At 39.6% G+C, this 24197-nt stretch overlaps 1 protein-coding gene across 17 annotated transcripts in view; it reads right to left on the reverse strand.

Moving 5' to 3' along the window:
• BNC2 (basonuclin zinc finger protein 2) overlaps positions 1-24197 on the reverse strand; it is a 430833-nt gene that overhangs the window by 310677 nt on the left and 95959 nt on the right. The window contains exon 2 of one of the 17 annotated variants that reach the window (XM_082468006.1): positions 23105-23229. The exons of 15 other annotated variants lie outside the window; for them this stretch is intronic. The gene's annotated coding sequence lies outside the window, so the exon portion shown is untranslated. Of the gene's footprint in view, positions 1-23104; positions 23231-24197 lie in introns of those variants that run through there. One more of the 17 variants, XM_082468020.1, reaches the window with a different exon arrangement.

A 24197-nucleotide genomic window follows, 5' to 3' on the forward strand; every position in this document is an offset into this window, starting at 1 on the left:
TCTTAGAAGTTCGATACTTAAGCTTAGATGCTTTGTTGCATCTCCTCAGGATGCTCCAAAGTTCTGTTTTTCTTGGTTCTTAACTGTGTTCACATTTGTAAGGTGTTTGGCACACTAAGGACCAGGCCTTCTACTTTTACCTGACTTAACACTGTCACTGGAGAGGTTAGACATAAACACACCAGTTAAAGAGAAGGTATAAATCACTGCTCTCTCTTGCTAAAATAGGAAGTGCCACAGTCAGTGCTTGTGTTATTAGTTACAGTACTTCCAGGAGCCAAAGAAATTTGGTCAAAAGAAGGATATGGCCTGAGTTTCTTGGGCTAAGGAGACTATCAAAAGACAAGGAGAGCATTCCAAATGGTGGAGGGGCATGAACAAAACTAAGTGTAAGAAAGCATCATTCCTTAGGTAGATGAAGGATGTTTGTAAGATAAGAAATTAGAGAACATGCAGGCAAATGAGGAGGCCTTGAAATTTAGACTTTAAGTTTCCGAACTGAAAAGTTAAGGAATGGAAGTTGTGTTTCATCTAGGGACAGTGTACCAGAAAACAGAGATGTGAGGCAGAAGTATTCAATTGGGGGATTTATGTCATGTTCAAACATCTCCCTAGAATGTAAGCTCCAAGAGCAAGGAAGCTTGTCGGGTTTGCATCTGTCTATGTCACAAGCATCTCGACACTTGACGCTATACCAGACACTAATAGAAAATGGACAGCCCATCACAGGGCAAGAGGACCTACACTAGGTAATAGTGAGAAACAAAGAAACAATTTCAAGTTGTTTTGTTTTTTAAAGGATCTACAAGAACTGCTGCTTAAGTGAATTTTAGCTTTCAGGGAAAAGAAGGAGCCAAAGATATTTTAAAGATTTCCAGTTAGGAAAAATGGTGGAGGAGGAACCTCCTAAAACTAACACTTGATTGTATGCATTAGATAAAATTTGATATTTTACACCTATATGGTATCAATACAAGTACTGAAGAGTTAAATATTTCTACTTAAAAAAAAATAGTCTGTGACATTAGTAAATGTCTAAACACTGAAAATATGCTTATCCTCCATTCTCTACCATGTATTCCTGGCTGGAATCTCATACGACATTATATGGCTTTATCACTCACCTGGAAGACTGGTCCTATCCTCTGCCTTCCAGCACGTACTGTGTTTGCCTTACACGATGGAAATGTTATATATGGGCTATACATTTAACAAGGCAATCATCTATCCCTGTCCGACAGGAATGGGCATCCCTCCAGAATGCTTGGCATACCCAATCAGCAAATACAAATAAGCTCTAGAATCTGCCAGATTTCTGCAACTGAATATCCTCCTTCCTTAGAACTTGCTTAGAACTCAGTCTCTCTGAATTGGACCATAATGGTCTCTCTAAAGCTGCTGCCTACCACATTTCACATTTTTGTTATGAACACTTAAGCCTCCCGTCCATCAAGGCTTGAAAGCCAATTCATGTCTGCTCCACCTCTTTATTCTTACCACGCTTGGCACGCTGCCTTGCATTCGGGCCTGTTTTAAGAAACTTGGTTGAAGGTATGAACACATGATGAATGCATGAAGGATTACAGTAACTTTCAGGAGTTTCTCTGCTAGGGAGAATAATTCAGGTCATGTATCCATTGACTATTCCCTTAGCAGCTACGGCAGGCATTGCTAATTGTGCAAAAACTTTTTTTTTTTCCTCCTGATGCACCTCAGGCTCTCAAAGCATTCACCACCAGTCAGTCAAAATTCACCCACAAGATGAAACAGATTTGTCATCCCTGAACTCTGTCTTCTTTTTTAAGTTCAAATTTTGTATCATTTTAAAAGTTTTTCAGGTAAGCCCAAAAGAAAAACCTGAAAACATTGATAAAGTCAAAACTAAATCCAGAACGAGGAACTTATATATATTTTTTCCTTTTGCATTTAAACTTGGTAAAGATACCTAGCATATTGTGAGCACTAGATGAAAAAAATGTAAAATAAAGAGCTCAATATTTCTCCATGATCTTTTCATTGAACAAGTGCTAAGTGCCTTTAAGGAAAATGTGGCACCACATCTAAAAGATCAGCAATGAAATCTCTCAAGAAAAGTTCATCTCTGTTCCCTTTCAAAAAAACTTCTCTATCTCCCAGTTTCCCTTGCACTGTAGATGTCTTTTTCTCAAAATAAAAATAAATAAATATCAAATACCATGGAGTCATTTGTCCATACAGCACACAACTGAATCATATAAAAAATTGTAACAATTTTTCTAGAAATATTAATTCACTCAAGATGAACTCCAGAGCTCAGTACTATGTATATATTTTTATTAAGTATATTTTTTTAAATATTTTCATTCTAATGAGGTTAAAAGATCCACTTTAATGTACTGTGACTTGAATTCCTACCTGATGACAAAATTAACTACTGTGTGGTATTGCTAAGAACGTTTTTAAAAACTGTATCTTTTAAGAAATAAGAGATCAGATGACAAACTGTTCACTGTCACATATTGTGGCAAAACAAAATTAAAAGGGGAGGAATTACGTTTCAGATGACAAGTTGTTTAGGCTCTTTCTTTTTGTTACATTCTGCTTAACTAGTACCTGAACATCATAAACATGTGCAAACTACTGCAAAAAATTAGAGGCTGTAATATTTTCAAATGCTTGCTTTCCATCTTAGATACTGCCAAGTCTACTGCTTTAAATACAATTAAATATCACCTAAAACTTCAGCTTCAAGGCACATTAAGACGATGTCTTCACAAACATTAAAACAACTGATCAATGAAGTCAATGTGTTTGGGGCAGCAGCAGTAAGTCAAATGAGATGGTCCATGCTGCTGCAGACAAAATTACCAGCTGACTGGAGCTGGGAATTCATAGTTTCATCTTAGAACTAAAATTCTCATGCAGTCTTAGAGAACAAGTCATTTTTACAAATTACTTGGCAATCATGCATTTCAAAGACAGCCTCTCAAATTGCCAGATTAAAAAAAAAAATTACGAATTATAAAGGATCTGTACACTTTCCATCTTTTCTAAATTCTATTCTTCTCTAAACAAATATATACCACCAAGTAGACAAACAAAATCTCAACAATACTTTTTTAAAAAGAAAGAAAAAGAAAATATAATAACTTGTACCATAACAAAGAAATTGCGGGAGGAGTGTGAGCTGGCAGTTCTGCCAAAGCTAAATGTATTCCACATGGTTAGTGGCCGGTGAATCCTGAGAAGTTGGGGGGGGGGATCTGACACGTAAGGCCTCAAAATGAACATAATCTACTAGATCCACTCTGCTATGATTCCGGATACACATTTTAATAGTGATTAAAACACATGGGACTGCACAGAGCCTCGTGTCAGGATGTTTCCGTGTCCTTTAACATGTGAACATACCAGGTCAAGCATAACGTGACATTAATGGTCTGGAAGCAAAGTGGACGACCTGAAACTGGGTATTTTAACAGATCTCAGAGATTCCTCTTTCAATGGTTGTGGGACAGACACAGCAGAGTTTGAATACTTACAAAGGTTGTTAAGGTAAAGCTTACACCCAAATGTGTCAGCATAAAACTACCCACTTCAAAAAGATCTTGGAGTATGTTTTATTAAATCCTGAAATGCATGTCCTGGTAAATTTCTGTATAAATCTGATTTACAAATTCCACTGAAAATGTGCCACAGCTGGCAGAATAAATGACTACAATAAATCATTATTAGATAACTATAAATCTTCGTAATGACATAATGCCTAACTAAAAAAAAGTACGCAGAAGTGAACATTCGGCGAAAGAAAAACACTCTTCGCACAGGAAAAGAAATTACAAAACTTACCATGCCAACACTACAGTATGATTCAGTGACTAAACAGGGAAATAAAATTCACATTAATAGTTCTTAAATCTGCAGTGGAGTTGTGTTCACTCTCACATCAAAACGAGTTGTACGGCAAGGGGTAATGGACTCGGGTTTCTGACGCAAACGTTCGCGCTGGCAAAGGGTAATACACGTACAGCTGCATCCAATATTTTGCTAGACAATAAAAACATATCCCAGATATCAATCAGCAAGCCCAGTCCTCCCCTGCCCTGAAGCTTCATAAGTATTCCTTTAAAAATAACCTATTTTCCCACCACCACCCTCTCCTCCACAGGGAACTCCACCCTCCTTCAAAATAAACTTTAAAAAACACATATACAGTTATATTCCTGGTGATGTGGAGCAGACGGATTGTTCCAGCAATCCCTTACCTTAGATATCTCTTGACATGAATCACTCCAAACATCCCTGCCTTACTCAGCTCTCCCAGGTCTCCGTCTGTCAAAGTGCAGACACCTGGTACTTGTGTCGCAACCAAGGAGACAGCATTGCTCGGGCCAAGATGAGCTCCAGCAGAGCGACAGGCCCTATAGAAGTGCCGCTCACAGCCTGTGATTGCTTCCTCTGCCTCTGGGGAACCGACACTTTCACAACTGAGAGAAACCCACTAAAACGGTTCGTCTACCAAGTATTTCACGCTGCCAGTTGGTAGAATCTTTGTCCAAGTCACCACTACCCACCCTTGTTTGTGTTTATACTTCAGTTCACTACTCTTCATAAAATGAAAAGATGTCCCTGAATGCCACTTCTACCTGTCTTTCTGTCTGCCAAACCCCAGGTGGCAAAAGTGTCTCTGAGTAAGAAACCTCTGCCTTTCCCAACAAGTGTAAGATTTACCGATATATGATACAGGAAAGTTGCCCCCATCTCAACCAACTTGCAATCTGAGCTGTGCAATAAAATAAAGGGTAAAGATGGTCTCTATTTTAGCCTAGATCAAAATATTTTTGCAAATGTGAATGGGAGGGTCTTTTCCTCCCCTGAATTTCATTTTCCAATTTGCCTTCAGTTATAAGCACAAAAAACATTCATTTTTCAATGTGTAGCAACTGTTTCGCTAAGATCCTTATTAAGTTCATCTACTCAAGAAGCACTTGGGGACTGTGGGCCCCACTGTCATGGATTTCTTCCCAGCAAGATAGCTCTCCCTTCACCTCCACTTCCATCCACACAGCCATTCTCTGCATCTCGCCCACACTCAAAGGAGAGCAAAGCATCTGTGCTATCGCCTCAAAACCTGGCACATTCCAGACCAAATAAATAACCCAGTAAAAGGATACCTAACTCTACGAATGGGAATAAACATCTGAAAGTTACATGTGGAAACAACTGAAAATATTTCCAAATAAGCAAAAGTTCAGAGAGAGAGAGACCAAAACAGCATGAGAAGACACACTGACTCAAAAGGAGAGGGTAGAGAACATGCATGGGTGCAGGAGTCAAGGGGAGGTCTGGGAGATGGAGGAGACACAGGGGTGACTGTACAATGTACAAAAAGCAATAGTCTACCATACAAGAGTGTGTGACCTAAATTTTCAGCTACATCACCAAGGAAAAGGAATCAAAAAATGAAAATGTTGACCATGGCTATGACTATGTCTTCAGTACTAATTATTTAGGGTCACCTACTGATGTCAACTCCATGATTATACAACCAAAGGCATGACTTCCCCCTTCCTTCCCCACCCCACCTCCCATCTCCATAGGCAAGGCAATCTACTCCCAGGCTTGAGATACCAACTGACCGCTGATGGTCACCAAACCCCCATCCTCAGCCTACATCACTCTTCTATACCACAAATACATTCAACGGTCTACATGTCATCACCAGGGGAATGTAGAAGAGGGATTTCAAACTTGGCATCTAAGTGTGGATCTAAGACTCCTCAAATATGCTCCTCCTCCAGAACTGCCCACCTCAGTAAATGGCACCATCAGCCACTAAGTGATTGGAAAATAATTTTCTCCACTCTCCATCCCTGTACAGACTACCATAATTTTTTGAGGTATAATTAACCTACAACATTATAAAACATGAAGCCCTTTTCCTTTCTCCTTTACTGAACCTCCCCTTGCCTTCAGAGATGGCTTCTTTCCCTGGACTAGAGTAGATTATCATCCACTCCTACAGCACCCCGTACTTCTGCTCAGCACGTGAAATTATTTAATTTCTGTCTTCCCTATGGGTCAATAAGCACTATGATAGCGGAGTTCTTTACACCTACAGCCCCAGTGCCTAATACAAACAGATTCAATAAATATTTCTGATTGAATGTCCCAACTTACTAGCTAGGGAAAGTAGAGAAGCAGCTTAAACGAGATTTAAAAGTGTGTAGGTTTACCTGTTGTACTGTTTATCTTTACTGTGATTTTAAATCTCTTGCTATACGGTATAATATCTTGAAGCCTGTCATTTTGCAACTAATTAAATAGGAAACCATTATCTGAAAGATTAAGACTCCCCATCATCATTGCTTTTTGGCTACTACTAGTACCCAGCTTATCGAGACAGATGAACTCATTTATACCCTGAGGTCTGAGTCCAATAAGTCTTGAGCAATTCCTTGACAATTGCCAAACATAACAGACATATAAATGTGAGATGCATTTGTCAAAAGCTTGGAGGCACTTCTTCAGACCTGACACAAGCAGCTACGTTCCTAATTTTCCTCAAGCCCCTTTTTCCAAACTCCACTGCTAACAACAGCCAATGCAAAGCTTGACTGTAACTTTACTCATGTTTTTCAGCCTTTACTGAATGCCTAGTACGACAGTGACACTGGAAAAAAAATCAGTCGCAAGGCCAAACTGAACTCGTTCTGTTATTTAACAGCAAATGAACTGTACCAATCCATATATAAGGAAGTCTTATAAAATACTAAGTATTTTACATGTCACCAAATCCCTTTTTTTCCTTCACAGCTTCAGATTTCAGTAATAATTTTACTCAACAAATTACTAACACAAAGCAAGGATTCATTTTCTACAGCGGCCATAATAAATTACCACTACCTCAGTGACTTAAAACATAAATTACCTTACAGTTCTGTTGGTCAGAAGTACAACAGAGGACTCACTGGGCTAAAATCAAGGTGCTAGCAGAGTTGAATTCCTTTCAGGAGGTTCTAGAGGAAGATCTGTGTCCTTGCCTTTTCCAGCTTCTAGAGGCTGCCTACATTCCTTGGCTCAGGGTCCCCTTGCTCCATCTTCAAAGCCAGCCATGTTGGATCTCTCTGACCTTTCTTCCAGTTATGTCTCTCTCTCTGACCACAGCTGGGAAAGGTTCTTTAATGAGTCATGTGATTAAATTGGGTCCACCTGGATAATCGATGATGTTCTCCCCATCTCAAGGTCTTTAACATTAATCACACCTGCAAAATCCCTTTTACTATGTAAAGTAACATATTCCTAAGTTCTTAAGAGTTAGACATGGTTGGGGGAGGCCCTTATTCTGCTGTTACTTTTCACAAAAAGCATGCACATTTTTCAGGTTAATATTTCTCACCTGAGAGTTAATAGCATATATATAGCCAAGGCACAATATATCAATCAATCTTATTTTCATAACCAAAATCTTTGAAGAATCTACTGGTTTTACTTACACCCACAGATGTAAGAATTAAATAAACCTTTGTTTTAAAAAAATTACTATTTAACTTATCTTTCATTTGAATGAGAAGAGGAAAAGTACTCCAGGGTCAACATGTATGTTTTTGCAATAAACATAGATTCCAGAGGGAATGTGTTCTGATTTTTCCAGTGATAAATTCCAGAAAACTAATTCATCTTAAAGTGGGTTATAACACTTAACTTCATGATAATCGTTTTCAGTTCACACCAAAAAGCAACGTACAGAAATGGATTACAGGTTACCACTGCCAACAGCTGGCTATAATCTCATACTTCAGTAACAAGGAAAATGTGATTTTCATGCAAAAATCTTAGTAATTGGAATTGAGACTTACTTAGTTAATTGCTTTTAACATTTTCTACTTTGTTATGAAAATGTTTTTTTCAGAGAGGATCAAGGACCACACCTGAAGCTGTTTTATTCAGGGGCAGTATGTTTTCTGTACAGATATTAGAAAGGACTTTAATGGAAAAGTATATATAGTTACTTTTAAGACTTCAGGGACAGAAAAACCACCAAACAGATTTTTTTCCAATTTTTATCTCTGAAATCTTATCATTTTGATAGAATGTAAGGTTTCAAACTGAAAAGGACTATTTTCAATATGAATCAGTGTTAGTGTCCCTCACAATACACAGTGAGAAATAAAAAAAGGAATACTAAACACAGGTTAAAAACAAATCTTCAAGAGAACCATCATTCTTAACCATGCCATTTATACATAATTCAGTTTTATTATTACATATTTTAAATCTGTGAGAGCATGCCACAATCACATTTAAAGCTAGAAGTATGTAAATATCATACAGCAGCTCAATTTGTGGAGACAGAAACTCTTATGAGCTAAGTATTTTCTGATTTTTATTTGCAATGAGAATGTATTACTTCTATAACGAAAAATAAGTCTGTGATAGCTGCCTGCTGAAAGCCCATCCACTCCCACACCCGTGGGGGAAAACAAGACACAAGTGTCCTAACAGAACCCATCTAGGCATGCCACTAAGTGCCCATTTTCATGTGAAAACTAAGGTGTCAAAGACAAATTCAATGTAACAGCTCAAGATGAGTAATTACCAAAGTATTGGATTGGCCAAAAAGCGCCTTCAGTTTTTAAGTAAAAACAAAAGACACATTTTTCATTTTCACCAAGAACTTTATTGAACAACATATTCACCCTTTTGTTCCATTTTACCTTCTGCCATTTTCCAGGTAACTTCATAATTCCATCTTCCAAAAACTTTTTATCTTTTTGAGCAAAGAACTGTTCCAGGTGCCTTTTACAGTCTTCCAGGGAATTGAAATTTTCTTACATTAAGAGAATTTTGTAAATACTGAAATGAATGGAAATCTGAAGGTGCAATGTCTGGCGAATACGGTGGATGAATCAGAACTTCCCAGCCAAGCTGTAACAGTTTTTGCCTGGTCAGCAAAGAAACATGCAGTCTTGTGTTATCCTGTTGGAAGATTATGCATTTTCTGTTGACTAATTCTGGTTGCTTTTCATCCAGTGCTGCTTTCAGCTGGGAGCAATACTTGCTGGAATTGATCATTTGGTTTTCCAGAAGGAGATCACCATAGAGGACTCCCTTCCAATCCCACCATATACACATCACCTTCTTTGGATGAAGACCAGCCTTTGGTGTGGTTGGTGGTGGTTCATTTCCCTTGCCCCATGATCTCTTCCATTCCACATTGTTGTACAGTATCCACTTTTCATCACCCATCACAATTTATTTTAAAAACAGAACGTTTCCATTACATTTAAGTAGAGAATCGCATGCGGAAATACGGTCAAGAAGGTTTTTTTCACTTAATTTACGTGGAACCCAAACATCAAAGCGATGAATGTAATAATGTTGGTGCAAATGATTTTCAACATTTGATCTGGATACTTTGAGTATGTCGGCTATCCCCCGCGTGGTATAACGTTGATTGTTCTCAATGAATGTCTCGATTTGATCACTATCAACTTCAACTGGTCTACCCGACCATGGAGCACTGTCCAGCAAGAAATCTCCAGCATAAAACTTCGCAAACCACCTCTGACACGTTTGGTCAATCACAGCACCTTCTCCATACACTGCACAAATCTTTTTTTGCATTTTAGTTGTGTTTTTACCTTTCTTGAAATGATAAAGCATATGCTGAAAATGTTGTTTTTCTTCCATCTTCAATGTTAAAATGGCTACATAAAAATTCACCAATTTTGATTTTATTCCTTCATCCATCCATCCATCCATCCATCCATTCATTCATTTATGGCTGCATTGGGTCTTCGTTGCTGCACGTGGGCTTTCTTTAGTTGAGGTGAGTGGGGCTACTCTTCGTTGCTGTGTGCGGGCTTCTCATTGCGGTGGCTTCTCTTGTTGTGGAGCACAGGCTCTAGGCACGCAGGCTCAGTAGTTGTGGCTCGCGAGCTCTAGAGCGCAGGCTCTGTAGTTGTGGCGCACGGGCTTTGTTGCTCCGTGGCATGTGGGATCTTCCCGGACCAGGGCTGGAACCCACGTCCCCTGCATTAGCAGGCGGATTCTTAAGCACTGCGCCACCAGGGAAGTCCCTGATGTCAAGTTTTAAATGCATGCTGATATGACAGCTGTCACATACAATCTAACAAAATTGTTTCAAATGAAGTTAAAGACAACTAAGTGCTACTAGAGCCTTCTTACAGATAAAACTGAACAAGCCTTTTGGCCAATGCAATACCATAGCTGTACTCACTACTGACTCACAGAAAATGTACTCACTATTGGCTGGGATATAAATAGACAAGTTGTTGAATAATTTGTACATCCTCAACCAAAAAAAAATAGGTAATTATGTGAGGTGATGGAAGTGTTAGCTAGCCTTATTTTGGTAATCATTTCACAATATATACCTGTATCAAATCATCACATGCACACCTTAAACTTTCATGTTATATGTCAATTATATTTCAATAAAGCTGGCCAAAAATATTGTACATCCAAGTTTGTGATCTAAATCCTGCATTCTCAATAGGGGAAAATTTTATTTTGATATTACAGTACTGTGGTCTTCCAAAGCTCAACCCTACCGAACAAAATCTTATTCCTTAGGTTTTAATGGCGGGGTGGGGGTGGGGGGTAGGCAGCGATTAGGACAAAATGCCTTAAAGGCTCCTTAGACCCTGATAGTGAAAAAAGGGTTGAGAAACAGCCCAACCCAGGGTAAATCCAACTCTGTCCATCAATCGTAGGAATAAGAATACCAGGAAATCCTTACAACCACATAGCTAGCTACTGCTTCATGCCGATCCACTCCCACGGCCCCACTGGTTCTGGGGCATCTCCAAGGCTGACCCATTTTGACTCCTCAGGAAATACAAAAAAAAAAAAATCACAATAATCCATTTAGGTCATCTGTGAACTCCTCAGGAGGTGTATCTAACCACAAAGGAGATGGTGGCATGGCAAATTGCTTTAAATTCTCTTTGGGCTCTAACAGAATATGAAATTGTTGACATGAAATTTGGGGAGGAGGAGAGAAAAACAAGGGGAAAATAGTGGGTGCTGCAGTATCTCTTCAAAAAACAGTAGTAGCATTAAACAAAAAAGTTTTGTTAGCCCTGACCCACACTCAAGAATCTTCACATACGGGGATAAAACGATAAAAAGAAAAACATATTTCAGGTATAGAGGCAGCAATAGCTAGCCACAATTTAAGAGGTAATTTCATTTGTGTTACTCTCGATTCTGAGAAACTAATATTATATCTATGGCAACCATATGTCCCTGATTTTCCACAACAATCCCAACTTCATGTAATTGTACTCTTCCCCCACCATCCCCAAAACAGTGATTCTTTAAATACAAAACTATGATCTCATCTAAGGCTTTCCACACAAATCAATACCAGAAAATCCACTGTTAGACCCTAATACTTGGGGGCCAGGGGGAAGTTGGAAAAGCATATCATTCTAGTCATATTTAAAAGCAACTTACTTGTAACTTTAGGATTCTAGTTACTGAAGAAAAGTTGAAAAAAAAACAGGGACTTCCCCGGTGGCACAGTGGTTAAGAATCCGCCTGCCAATGCAGGGGACAAGGGTTCGAGCCCTGGTCCGGGAAGATCCCACATGCCGCGGAGCAACTAAGCCCGTGCGCCACAACTACTGAGCCCACGCGCCTAGAGCCCGAGCTCCATAACGAGAGAAGCCACCACAGTGAGAAGCCCGCACACCACAACGAAGAGTAGCCCCGGCTCGCCACAACTAGAGAAAGCCCACACACAGCAACGAAGACCCAATGCAGCCAAAAATAAGTAAATAAATAAATTTATATTAAAAAAATAACAAAATGTTGAATTAATGTGTTTTTACCAATCCATATTTATTTTAGAGCTTCTTAATTCTTCAGTACTTATAATTGTTTCTGTAGGCTTCCTCGCACAGTATTTTTGATGAACAGAAATATCTTACATTTCAGACCACAACACAACTCTTTTTTACTTCATCCAACTACAAGGTACGGTGTTAGAGGGACTAGTGCTTTGTAGCTGACCCAACTGGACATGCCACCAAGTTACATGTAGATGAAGTACAAGAACAATCAGCCCAGAAATAAAGTAGTGAAAGTAAAATATATCATGGGCAAAGTAAAATATACCAGAGTATCAAAAGTTTAAAAGAATGAACACAGAAAGTAGTAAAATCTCTCAACCAATAAACATCAATAGAGTCGCCCTCATTAGTTTCCGAAAGTTAAGGACAAAGGACTGGGTAGGTTATTTTAGAAAAGTGACACCTATGTGATCAAAAGAACCTGGACTCCAGGAAGCAAATTCTTCACTCTGGGAGGTGAGGGTTGATCTTTTATGTTCTCATGGACATCGTCAAGCTGGTGCCATCCAAGGCTATACAGAAGTACATCTCCTCCTGGAATGTTATATGAGGTGTGAGAGAGGAACTATTCAAGACAAAATGCCAGAGGGGGCTGCGATCTAAGAAACATAGTCATCTTGTACAAATGCCTTTGAACACTAACCAAAGACATGCAAAGACCTTTACCCACTCTACCCTCAACTTTTTTTTCGATTTCTTAGAGAAACAGTATTTCAAAAAAACAAAGAAAATGAAAGTTGTAAATGGGGAAGAATCAAAGCCCACAATCCTCTTTAAAACTCCTGAATACGCGTTCCAAAGAAAGGGGACATGAGCATCAGGACGGGTACCAAGGTAGTTCACACTTTAGGAAGATCAGTACCAGCAGCAGCTCCTGGGGAAAGAATAGGAGGTGGACCACAGTCATCTCCCATTTGCCTCCTCATTTTTATCAATTTTGCTCTTGGTTTTGTTTTTGCTTTTTGCTCCCCAAACTAACAGAAGAAGGGAGGAACAGAGCATGGCCTCAAGAGTAGAGAGATAGGTAACCTGACCTCTTAAAGTCCCCAGCCAACAACTGAGTCCGGAGAGCTCATTCTGAGACTTAACTATTGAGCGTTAAGAAAGCTCCCCTTTGTATATGGCACTGTAATAAAATAACAGTAATGAAGATGCCTTGCATCTACTGCCTTATACCTTACTTAAAGTGCTTAATAACTTTAATGGATTGAAGCATCCCTATGAGATCAAAGGCAGATATGATCATTTCCAGCCTACATAATAGAAAATCAAGGAAGGAAGGTTAAGTAACTTGACCAAGCCCCACTCATCAATACCCTGTTCTGATAACAGTTAAGGGGCTGCTGGAGGGCTGCTTAGCTCAATGTGCCGCTTAGATGGCTGCTCAGTGAAGTCTCACTCAAAATAACTCTCTGGTTTGGGAGTTATGGTGACACTGGCTTGAGAAAAGAAATCTATTTAAAGTTGATATCAGCGAGGTCCAAAGGGCCCCAGAGAACCTATCTGCAGACAAACTGATTTTTATATAAAGCAATTTTCTTCCCTTCAAGTTTTAAGATTCAACCCCTGCCAAATATTACCAATGCAAAATTGCCTTGAGATAAGGGTGATACTACGTGAAGTTGGAGAATAAACAAAATATACAGGATGAGGGGAAAGGAAAGAGATCCTATCAACAGGGTCTTCTCCAAACTGGTGGTGAGTGGAAGAAAACTGCAGAGCCCGTTACTTCCAGATGATAAAATCGAACCTTCCTACGTCCCATTAAATCTGTTAAAGATGAACACAACACACCCAGCTAAAGAATGCTCAAGTATCATGTCACAAAGGGCCGCAACAACGTCTTTAACCATTACAAGGCCCGAAGTTTGAAACTGCAGAGCTGCACATGCATTTGGTCATGTTCATGTTTATGTACGTCATGCCCTCCTGCCATAAAAAAAATCACTCCCCACTGGAAGACTGTACCAGGGGAAAAAAAATAACCTCATCCTAACATGAAATCTCTTTATTACTTATTTATTTGGGTTACCAAGTGTGTGATCAGAATTAAAATAAGAGCTGGGATTGGTTCCTAATAAAAGTTAACCTTGCTCTCTTTCCCACCCACACGAAAGTAATTCTGTTTAGAAATCTTCCCTTTTTTGGCCCCAACCCATTCTTTGGGGTGTGTAGTTCACTCACTGCCAGTAATTGCTTCCATACAATACCCTGTTTTAAAACATGTTTGCATACTTACGATGAGGCACTACACTTATATTACATTTAAAACTCCAAACGGGCTTACAGATGTTATTTTCTATACTAAGAAACAGAGACTACGCATGGTGTCCCAAAGTAACAACCAGAAAAAAAGTGACCTCAATTTCATCTCCCTCTCTCTCTCCCTCTCCCTCTCCCTCTCTCTCTGAATTTTTGGCCTCCTGAACTTTTTTTTTAATTAATTGGAAGCACAAACTCATTCATCTGGGAAGAAGCTCAACCTAAAATCTGTGATTAGGCCATGAGTGTATTCCTGTCATGTACCCAAATTAATATCACCTAGGTCAGTATGCAGTAAGTTCTGTTGGCTAATAACCATTGCACTTAGGGCAATTTCATTGGCCCTTTTATAAGATTCACCTTTAATATAACAAAAATAGAAAAATCCTATGATAATTGTTGCTCGTATTTCCTTCCTTAAAATGACTAATACAACATTTTCAACCCATCTATGTTATCAATGTAGAAGTATACAAGTTGGTGTGATTTTATTTACCTGTATATACATAAAATTCTTTTTCTTAATAAAAAGCAAATTCTCTTTCTGCTTTAAAAACAGAATTGTAAGATTTGGCATCTAAATTTGCTAAATTCAATTTGTTCTTCATGGCTCAGTGATTTCAGAAATAGGTTAATTTTCACTGTCCCCCTTCCACAAATAAGCTTATGGTCAATGAAGAAACTCAAAATTCTCCCCAAAATGAAAAGAGGGAGAAGGAGATGAGGAAGGGGGTAGGTGGTGGAGGGAGGGGGAGAGATCCTCTTTGGAAGCTTACGTGTCACATACTCTGATTTTTGGAAGGTAGTACTTTTTATTTTGGCTCTTGTTTAGGGAAAGGTAGCAACTCTTTGGAGTCAGAGAAGGGATAAAAAAGCTAAGGATTAATTTTTGTATTATTCAAGCTCTACCATACACAAATATTTACTCTAGTTATAGTATACGTTGAAACCATACTATTCCAGACCCATTTGGGGGATTTTTGTCCCCGATATGAGGAACACACATGTATATACACACAAAAACACACAGTAAACAAATCAATCAACTTCAAGGAGGCTTTCTAGTATCATAATGTGATTTTATAAATTAAAAATGTGATTGGATTTGATTCTGAAAGTGGCCCCTACAATGCACTAATTTGCTTAACATACACATATGAAATTTTAGATCTATTCTCCAGCAGCAAAAACCCACCCCTGGAAGAAGGGATAAAGGCTAAATTTTGCTTTCAAAATATACAAAAAAGGTATTACTCAACATTAAGCTGTTATTAAGTTATTACTAACATTTTAGTCAAAAAACTAGTGCCTTCCAAAAGAAATTACTGACTTCAGAAAAGCTGAAATATGCTCAGGTATTGAAATGCACAGAGTCACAGAATCACCACCTGGCCCCCTCCAAAACTTAATATTTAAACAAACACCAATACTCTTCTGGTAAAAGTAACAGGTTTTCTCCCATGGGCTATAATCATTCACAGACGATGCCTTAATTAAAGCTGGGCAATGAAACCGTGGATTGAGTGTGTCAAGTCAAAAAACTTACTTCTTAGCACAACAGAGCACACTCATAATTTCTTAGTGTGTCCTGTTAGGTCGACGTATTAGCAGAGATGTAAGTGATACCACTTTTCAACGTTAACTGTGAATATTTTCACTTTTAGTGCTTTCTGTCCCAACTTTAATGTTCTTTTAATGTAGTTTTTCCTGTGTGATGTATCATATTTATCTCTGCAGCCATCCATCACTGTTTTCTTTAATTGAGGTTAATTTCTTTCAACTTGGGGGAAGGTGGGAGGAATAAGGGGAACCCTCCTTCTGCAGCTCTGGGCACGAAAGGCATCACAGCTGCTGATTTTGTAGTCACGAAGCCTGATTTTCAGGATGCTGAAATTCCTCAAATCCACCCTACTGCCCTCCAATCTGGACCTAAATCAACAATCTACTGGTATGGAAACCCAGTTCCCACCCAGAACCACTTAATGAAAAATTTCTATCTACCTAAAATCCCTCCAGCTGCAACCTAAGTCCTTTTGTTTGTTTTCACACTCATATGGCTAACAGCTGGTACCACCTTCCATGTAAAATTATTTCATGTGTTTGAAAACAGGGATTAACTCATACCTTGGTCTTTTATTTCTCCAAGGCACAAAAACCAGTTCATTTCTCAAATCTTATATACCTTTTCTACTTTTACCTCTGGCCTCGAGAGTCCTGTTGGCGTTTGGGATAATCAAGTGGCCAGAAAAAAGTGAGATACATTATAAAGGTTGGGGAAAGGGTTACTCTCCTGCTCACCTTAGAGCCTAGTGAGGGGAACTTAGGATAGACTCTGGCAGAAGGCTGGCTGGAGGCTGTCCTCCTACGAACCATGGGGGTCAGAAAGAGCGCCCCCACCCAGTTTTTGGAGTGGACCAGAAGAGGAGGGAGACCTCCCACGTGTAAATGTAGAGCCTGACCATTTTAAAAGTCACCTTTAAAAAGAGACAGACGCTAGGCAAAGGGTTTTCTCTCTAGGTGCTAATAATACTTGGCTACCGTGCATTTGTATAGCACAATTTACCTGCGCATCTCTTCATAATATACCTCATTCCCTGAGGAGTCTGGGATGGTCTTGGGGGTGAAGAGGAGGAATGGAATCCACTGCCAAGCTTAGCCCAAAACACTGGGTGGTGAATTCTCTCCATATTACAAGCCAGAAGTAACTGTTTGATTTAATCTCAAGCATCCATTAGCTGCCTGACACTCAACAGGCATGTAATGAGTGTTAACTGAACTGATAATCGGAGGTGGGGGAGTGCGGATCTTCTTGGCTTGGGCAGTCCTCAGTGAGGAGGAGGCTAGACGATGCACAAAGAAAGAACATGATGGGTTCTAAGGACGGTCCATCAAAGGGACAGGGGAGCCAAAATGAAAGAAGACCCCAATCAGGCTAGTGAAGTGGGCCAGGGAGAAGTTATCTGTAGAGCTGAGCCCTTCAGGAGATCAATGCTGAGGGCAGGGAGAGCTGCAGAGCAGAGTCAGCCGTCAGAGTTGAGGGAGATGAGAGGCCAAAGGAGACATGGGGGTGGGACTATGACAGCATCCTGTGCTCTGCCAAGAAGGTCAGATTTTATCCATAGGGTGCACAAAGTTTGCCGTGTTCTATTTTTTAATCTTATTACTGATGTTTTCAAACATATACAAATGTAAATAGTATCATAAGCCCCCTGTGAACCACACCACCAGCTTCAACAATTATCAGCACATGGTCAGTCTTGTTTCACCTATACTCTTCCCTAATCCCCTTAACCTCCCTCGTCCATCGGATACTTTTAAAGTAAATCCCAGACACAGTATCATTTCAGTGGCAAAGGCTTTTAAGACCTTACACAATCAGATCTATGTTTCAGAAGGACTACTCATTCAGGACAAGAGGCGAAAAGATCAGTTATGTGATTTTGGCAAGGAAGTTAGTAAGAGCCCACACCCAGAGGCGACAGGAAAGGTGTGGAAGTGATGGGAGATCCCAGGGCATCTTCTCCTGAAGAGACTGTCCTACACAGAAGATGGCACCTGATAGGGGAGTTCGGGAAAATCTGGGAGGAATTGAGGCTCACTGGGTTTGATGAAGACAATGAATGGAGACATTGATTAAGAATTAGAGAGGGATGCATTGGGAGTTTGGGATTAGCAGATGCGAACTATCATACAGAGGATGAATAAACAACAAGGTCCTACTGTACAGCACAAGGAACTACATTCGGTATCCTGTGATAAACCATAATGGAAAATATGAAAAAGAATGTACATACATGTATAACTGAATCACTTTGCTGTACAGCAGAAATTAGCACATTGTAAATCAACTATACTTCAATTTTTTTTTTTAAAGAATTAGAGAAAAGGAGGAAATGCAGAGTTGGGAAGATATGTTTAGTGTTTGGTTCGATAGGTGTACTGGACATGTAGGTAGAATAAATCAAATGTTAGAGCCGAAAGAACTGTTGTAGAAGAAGATGAGGGGGAAAAAGCCATCTGAATTCACTGTTTGAAAACAGACTTGTGCCTGGAATAGGTACCAGAGAGACAAAGAAAGTCCCTACCCTCAGGAACTTCCAGTCCAGTTGGAGAAACAGACAGATTGTCCACACAGCAAAGAGAAATGTAAAATCAGGATTCATGTTCTAAAAGAACATTTATCAAAAGAGGGGTGTGCCTTGAAGTAGTGAAGATTGAGCTAGGATCTGAAGGAGGGTTAAATTTAAACTGGGTTGAGAACTCAGAGAATGGCAGAAAGCAGAACACTAAGAAATGGGGGCGCGGGCGGACAGCGAGAAAGTTAGGAGAGAAGCGGGGGCGGGGGCGGCTGAGGAGGAGACGGGGGCAAACTCTCAGGTTTCTGACTGCCAGAGACCTGCAGTGGGGAGCAATGGAAGAGGATTTAGGTAAAAAGCTTTGCACCCAGGTGATACCAACGAAAGCAAGGGGCTTTCTTCGAGCCTGACCCACAGGACCCTGGAAAAGTCTAGTACCTGTTCAGATCGGTAGCTTAAACTTAAGTCAGCTTAACATCTATGTATGGTTTAGACAGGCAGCCCATAACTAAGTAATTTTGTAACTCTTCCTTTCAGTGTCCTGACATGCCCACAGGTCTGCGAGCTTCGGGGGACCATGTCTGTCCCTGTCACTGCTGTACTCTAGGTTCTAGCACAGCACCTGGCATAAAGAAGATGGCCAGGGGCTTCCCTGGTGGCGCAGTGGTTGAGAATCTGCCTGCTAATGCAGGGGACACGGGTTCGAGCCCTGGTCTGGGAAGATCCCACATGCCGCGGAGCAGCTGGGCCCGTGAGCCACAATTACTGAGCCTGCGCGTCTGGAGCTTGTGCTCCGCAACAAGAGAGGCCGCGATAGTGAGAGGCCCGCGCATCGCGATGAAGAGTGGCTCCCGCTTGCCACAACTAAAGAAAGCCCTCACACAGAAATGAAGCCAAACACAGCCAAAAATAAATTAATTAATTAAAAACAATTAAAAAAAAAAAAGAAGATGGCCAATAAACAACATGTGCATGTGCTTCAGAGACATTATCTCATTTACTAGTCACAATACCGAGTTAAATAAGGGGGATCACTCTTCCTCATTTTACTGATAGGGAAAGGGCCAAAAGAGTCACCTGGCTAGTAGGTGGTAGGGTCAGATAATAAACCCAAAGGACTAGGAAACAGTCACTATACAGGTATGAGAGCCAAGGGAAAGGGGAGTGAACCTCAGGGAGGCCACACAGCTCATGATGTGATTTCAAATAATAGTAAAGTGTATGACCTTGGTAACAAGATCAGGCTTGGATCTGAAAAACCCAGCACTGTCCCTTATTAGTGACACAGTTTCTTCATCTGTAAAAAGGAGAAAAGCAGTCTCCACTTCACCAGCTTAACGTGAAGACTAGATGATGCTTCAAATAAAGCATCTAACACAATGCCTGGCACACGATAAGCATTCGATCACCGTGACCTCTTACTACAGTCATGTGGCTAGAGCTTCGTGGACATTGAAGCTTGTTGTGATGCCAAGAAAATCCTGGTGCTGATGACCCTCTACACTTAAAACAAGATTTTTCAACACAAGCTACTTCCGAAATAAGAAATCTTTCAACAGACTGTGGAGGACAAGACGCTTCCGGGTATCTGAGATCAAAACCAAAGTCCTAATAATTGCTATTCCAGAAGTTCACTTATATGGCACCCAAGGTTTAGGTTTGAAATGTGTGTTCATTTTCGTCCAGAGACAGCTACAAGTATGGGCATAATATGTGTCACAGTTTGCCTGCCTAGCGTATCCTGCATGAATAGTCAGCAAAAAAAGATAAGATTTTAAAGGTCCACCAACAGCAATACATGAACTATAATGACAAGACAAAGGTTCACTCCAAAGGACACTCAACTTGATAAAGGTGTCACTCTTCACAGTTACACCCCTACCGTGTACATTTTTCTCATGAAAGGATATATTTAACACTTTCTTCAATTTTCCCCGGAAATGCATCTTTTGTTAAATGACAGATAAACTTCACCAAGAATTTTAACACTGATTTTATTACCCTCACCACCCCAATCCTCTATAAAGAGGCAACATTTCCAACATGAAAATATTTTAGCCAGCATAGTTTTAAGTTAAAGTAGTATCTTTGCCATTGTTTGGTGGGGGCGGTGGGGGAGGCAGAGAGAACAGTGGGGACTAGAAATGGAAAAAGAATTTTTAAATCCCCGTTGCACTATCTACCAGATGTAAGTGAATAATAACTAATATGTCTGCAGCCTCAGCCTTAATCTTAAAACAAATGATAGTATTCAAATATAATATTTCACACATGCAGACTGATAACAGGTTTTTCCCTTCTTTATTTCTTGAAGAGTCTGTGAACGACACAATACAGAGTACAATGTATTTAATGAAAGGTTTCCAGGCTGATTTCCCTACAGGTTATTTTCTTTCTTTTCTCTGGAACCCACACGCGGGGTATACTGCAGGGACCAGGGGTGTATATAAAAATAAACTATGAGCCAGTATCAGAGCTGATACCCTTTCTCCTACAGGGGCAAGTGAATTATTAGATCTGTGTCATGAGTGTTTTTTTTTAATATGCCATTGTTCCCACTTGAGCACATTAAATTTTCCATATCCACTTTTAAACCAATATAACCTTTTTTTTCCATGTTCATAATGTTCATGCTGTACATTAACAGGCAGAAAATCCAATAGCTTAAGTCATCATATTGTAGTTATATGTAAAGCTTGGTGGATGAAAACCTTTTGCATTTTCCCCCTCTTTGAACAGATGCTATACTGGAGTTGGCTGAAACCCTAGGAAAAAAATTACACCTCATGGGAAACTGTGCTAATATTTTTTTTCTTTTATGATTGATCACAAATCCATTTTGAACATTACACATTTTTTTAAAGTTTATTATAACTCTGGTTCAACATCTTCTAGCCCAACAAATTGAAGGTGTTGGAATCTTTTGGTCTGGAAGATGTGTTTGCCAATTATTTCTGTACTAGTGCACATAAACAGGGAGGACTGGATCTTAGGTATGAGTTATACATTCCTGTACAAAATAATTGTATATTCTATGAAGACTGATTCTTTTTCTGGAGAAATATACAACAACACAAGGGAAATCTTGTACTAGCAGCATAACTGAAGTGGCAAGATACAATATTAGAAAAACAGAGCTACTTTCATTACTGTGATGCTGTGTGTCAGAATGTCTCTCCTTAATGAACCTGTTTGCAATAAGACTCCGGGTGCAAAGAGGCTATTTAGAGAGACTATTGTGTCTATAGCGAGTCCTTCAAATATCTTCCCACCATTAGACATGCCGCATTGACCAATTCTGTCCTGATTGCTGTTCTTTTTACTATCAAGGGAGATTCTTGCCCAGACAGACGGATGGATCAGACACTGCAGTTCATAAAATGTTTACACTGTACACACACACACAGTGGTACAAGCTCCAGCGCTCCAGATCACACAGTTGAATGTGGCAGTGTCACATGAAGGTTTATGACGTTCCAATATCAACGAAAGGATCTAAGTTAAATTTTGGTCGTCCTGTCAACCTGTCACTCTCAACAAAAAGCCTTTTTACCCCCCTTCTTTTAGTACATGCCCATGCCCATTGCTCACATGGGAACACTTCAGGGAAACATTTTCTGTGTCATAAGGTTTCTCCCTCTGTTGAGATTTTTCTCCCAACTGCTGACAAGAAAAGAAGACCACACATGTCATACCATCCAAAAAAAAAAAAAAGAAAATGGTGAGAGAGAACACAGTAATAAAAGAAGAGTCAAAAAAGGCTTTCTAAAAACATTTTAAATTCCAACTCACGGTGACAGACTCAGAGGACAAGAGACTTGTCTCTACAATATAACTGAAGCATCTCCGGCTGAATCAGCTGCCTTTTAACCAAGTCTAAACATGAGAGGCTGAGGTGCTCAGCAGAAACTTCCTGTTCATCTTAGTCTGTACTCTGTTCTTATCAGCTACCGGGCGTTGCTGTAGCCTCACCTTTCACTCACCTACATGCCAAGTAATCCTCTACAAAAGTCCTTTCCTCTTATGCTTTTTCTAATAGTGTATCCTTCCTATTCAAATACAAAAAATATGCCTTCCAGAAAAGGCCTTATACCTCTCCCCCATCTCAGCTACCAGGTAGAAAGAACTTCAAACGCAGAAGTCTAAATTGCCATTCGCTAATAAGTGTAACCACTACTAGTTACATCTGAAAAGGAAACAGAGAATTACACACCGAACTAACCCTGGATCCAATGAATCAAACACACCCAATTACAGTTTCAATTCCCATTATTTTAAGATTTCTCTCTCACCTCCTCCTTCCTTCTGGGCTCAACCTTATATTCTCGAAGGTTGAGAATACAGACCGTCTCGAAGACTTGACATACAGACCATCACCTGTCCTGTAGCTCTGATTTTCAAAGCCATTTGGAATATCTGTGATTTCAAGATATTTCCTCATCCAACTTCTAAAACCCCCATGGTGATAAAACCTTAAAATAATGCCTCTATTAAAGCTACTTTGAACATTTATTGAAAACAGATAAGCCTTTCTTAATTGAGATATCTGACATCGTGAACCTGTTTAAAAAACACTTTGAGGATTTGTCTGCAGATTTAGGAGGTGAAGGGAAAGGAGAAGTCTAGCAGCAATCACTTTTTTTCCTGCAAGCAAACTAAGACTGTAAGAGATTTAAGGAAACTTGTCTTGGCCCAAACAATCCAGGACCCTAGTCTAGGGCTCCAGGTGCCTTGCCTACTGTTCTTGCTCACACCAGGCTGGAGCTCTGTATCCAGTAACCTTTCCGTATTTTGCCAATAAAGGGTTTTGTTTGCTTTTTAAACAAGTGACAGCTCTACTAAAATATGCTCAGTTATATCTGCCATGTGTACTGGTGTAAAGAGAAAAAGACTATAGATAATTACAAAGAGTATGGAGAATCCAAAAATGATTTCTGTGTTCCAATCTCAAAGTATGGTCTCAGCACCAGCAACATCAGCGTCACCTGGAGGCTTGTTAGAAATGCAGATTCTCAGGCCGTATCCATGACCTACAGAATCAGAAAAACTAGGGGTAAGGCCCAGCAGTCTGTGATTAAATGAGATCATCGCGTGACTCAGATGCATGCTCAAGTTTAATAACCCCGGCTCTTGAATATACAATATGATTTACATAGCTTCCTATTAAAACTATTTAAAATGGCTAATGCTCCTTAAGGACATAATTAGCTGTCTGTAGGCCAAAAAAAAAAAACAGACCTAAAAGGAGGAAAACAATCCAGGATGAAAAATCCCAGTTTAGGAATATCCCAATTTAAGGCAAAAGAAAGCATAAATATGTGTCTTTTGATTGAACTATACAATACAAACCACTCCACTGATTCTTTTATCTGGAAGAAAGTAAGCACTCTCTTTTAGATTAATAAAATCAGATATTTAAATAAACCCCAATTTTAGATGAGGTGATGGAAAATATAATGGCAACAAATTCATAAATTTAGTCATAAGGATCCATGGCAAAAGGGAAAGAGATGTTAACCAATATGAAGTGATAATTATTCAAAAGTTATAGCTCAGATAGGACAGTAGTATGCACCAAAGTGAAAATATACCATTTTGTCAAGGTAAATGGAGGTGGGGATAGGAAGAAATTAGAAAACTAGCACCAAATTAAGAGCAAAATACGGACATGAACAGAGAGAGAGTACGTCCTGCGGGTGAGAACATTACAAACGATCTGTGAAAAGTTAAGAGGGGCAAGTTTGAACTGGATCTGGCATTAAACCTCAGGGAAATTACTTCAAGAGAACTGTTAACTCAGAAAGTAAAAAGCGTATCAGAATCATCATGACTTCAAAATCAAAGCCAGCACTGTTTATAACGACCAGAAGTTAGATAAAACCTAAACATCCATTCAAAGACGACTGGTGACACTCATCATGGTCCTCCCATACAATGGCCTTCTATGAGGCCATAGAAAATTGTATAACAACCATGATATTAACAATGAAAAACACCT

Source organism: Balaenoptera physalus (genome assembly GCF_965194825.1).
Source record: "Balaenoptera physalus genome assembly, chromosome: 7".
Taxonomy (NCBI): Eukaryota; Metazoa; Chordata; class Mammalia; order Artiodactyla; family Balaenopteridae; genus Balaenoptera; species Balaenoptera physalus.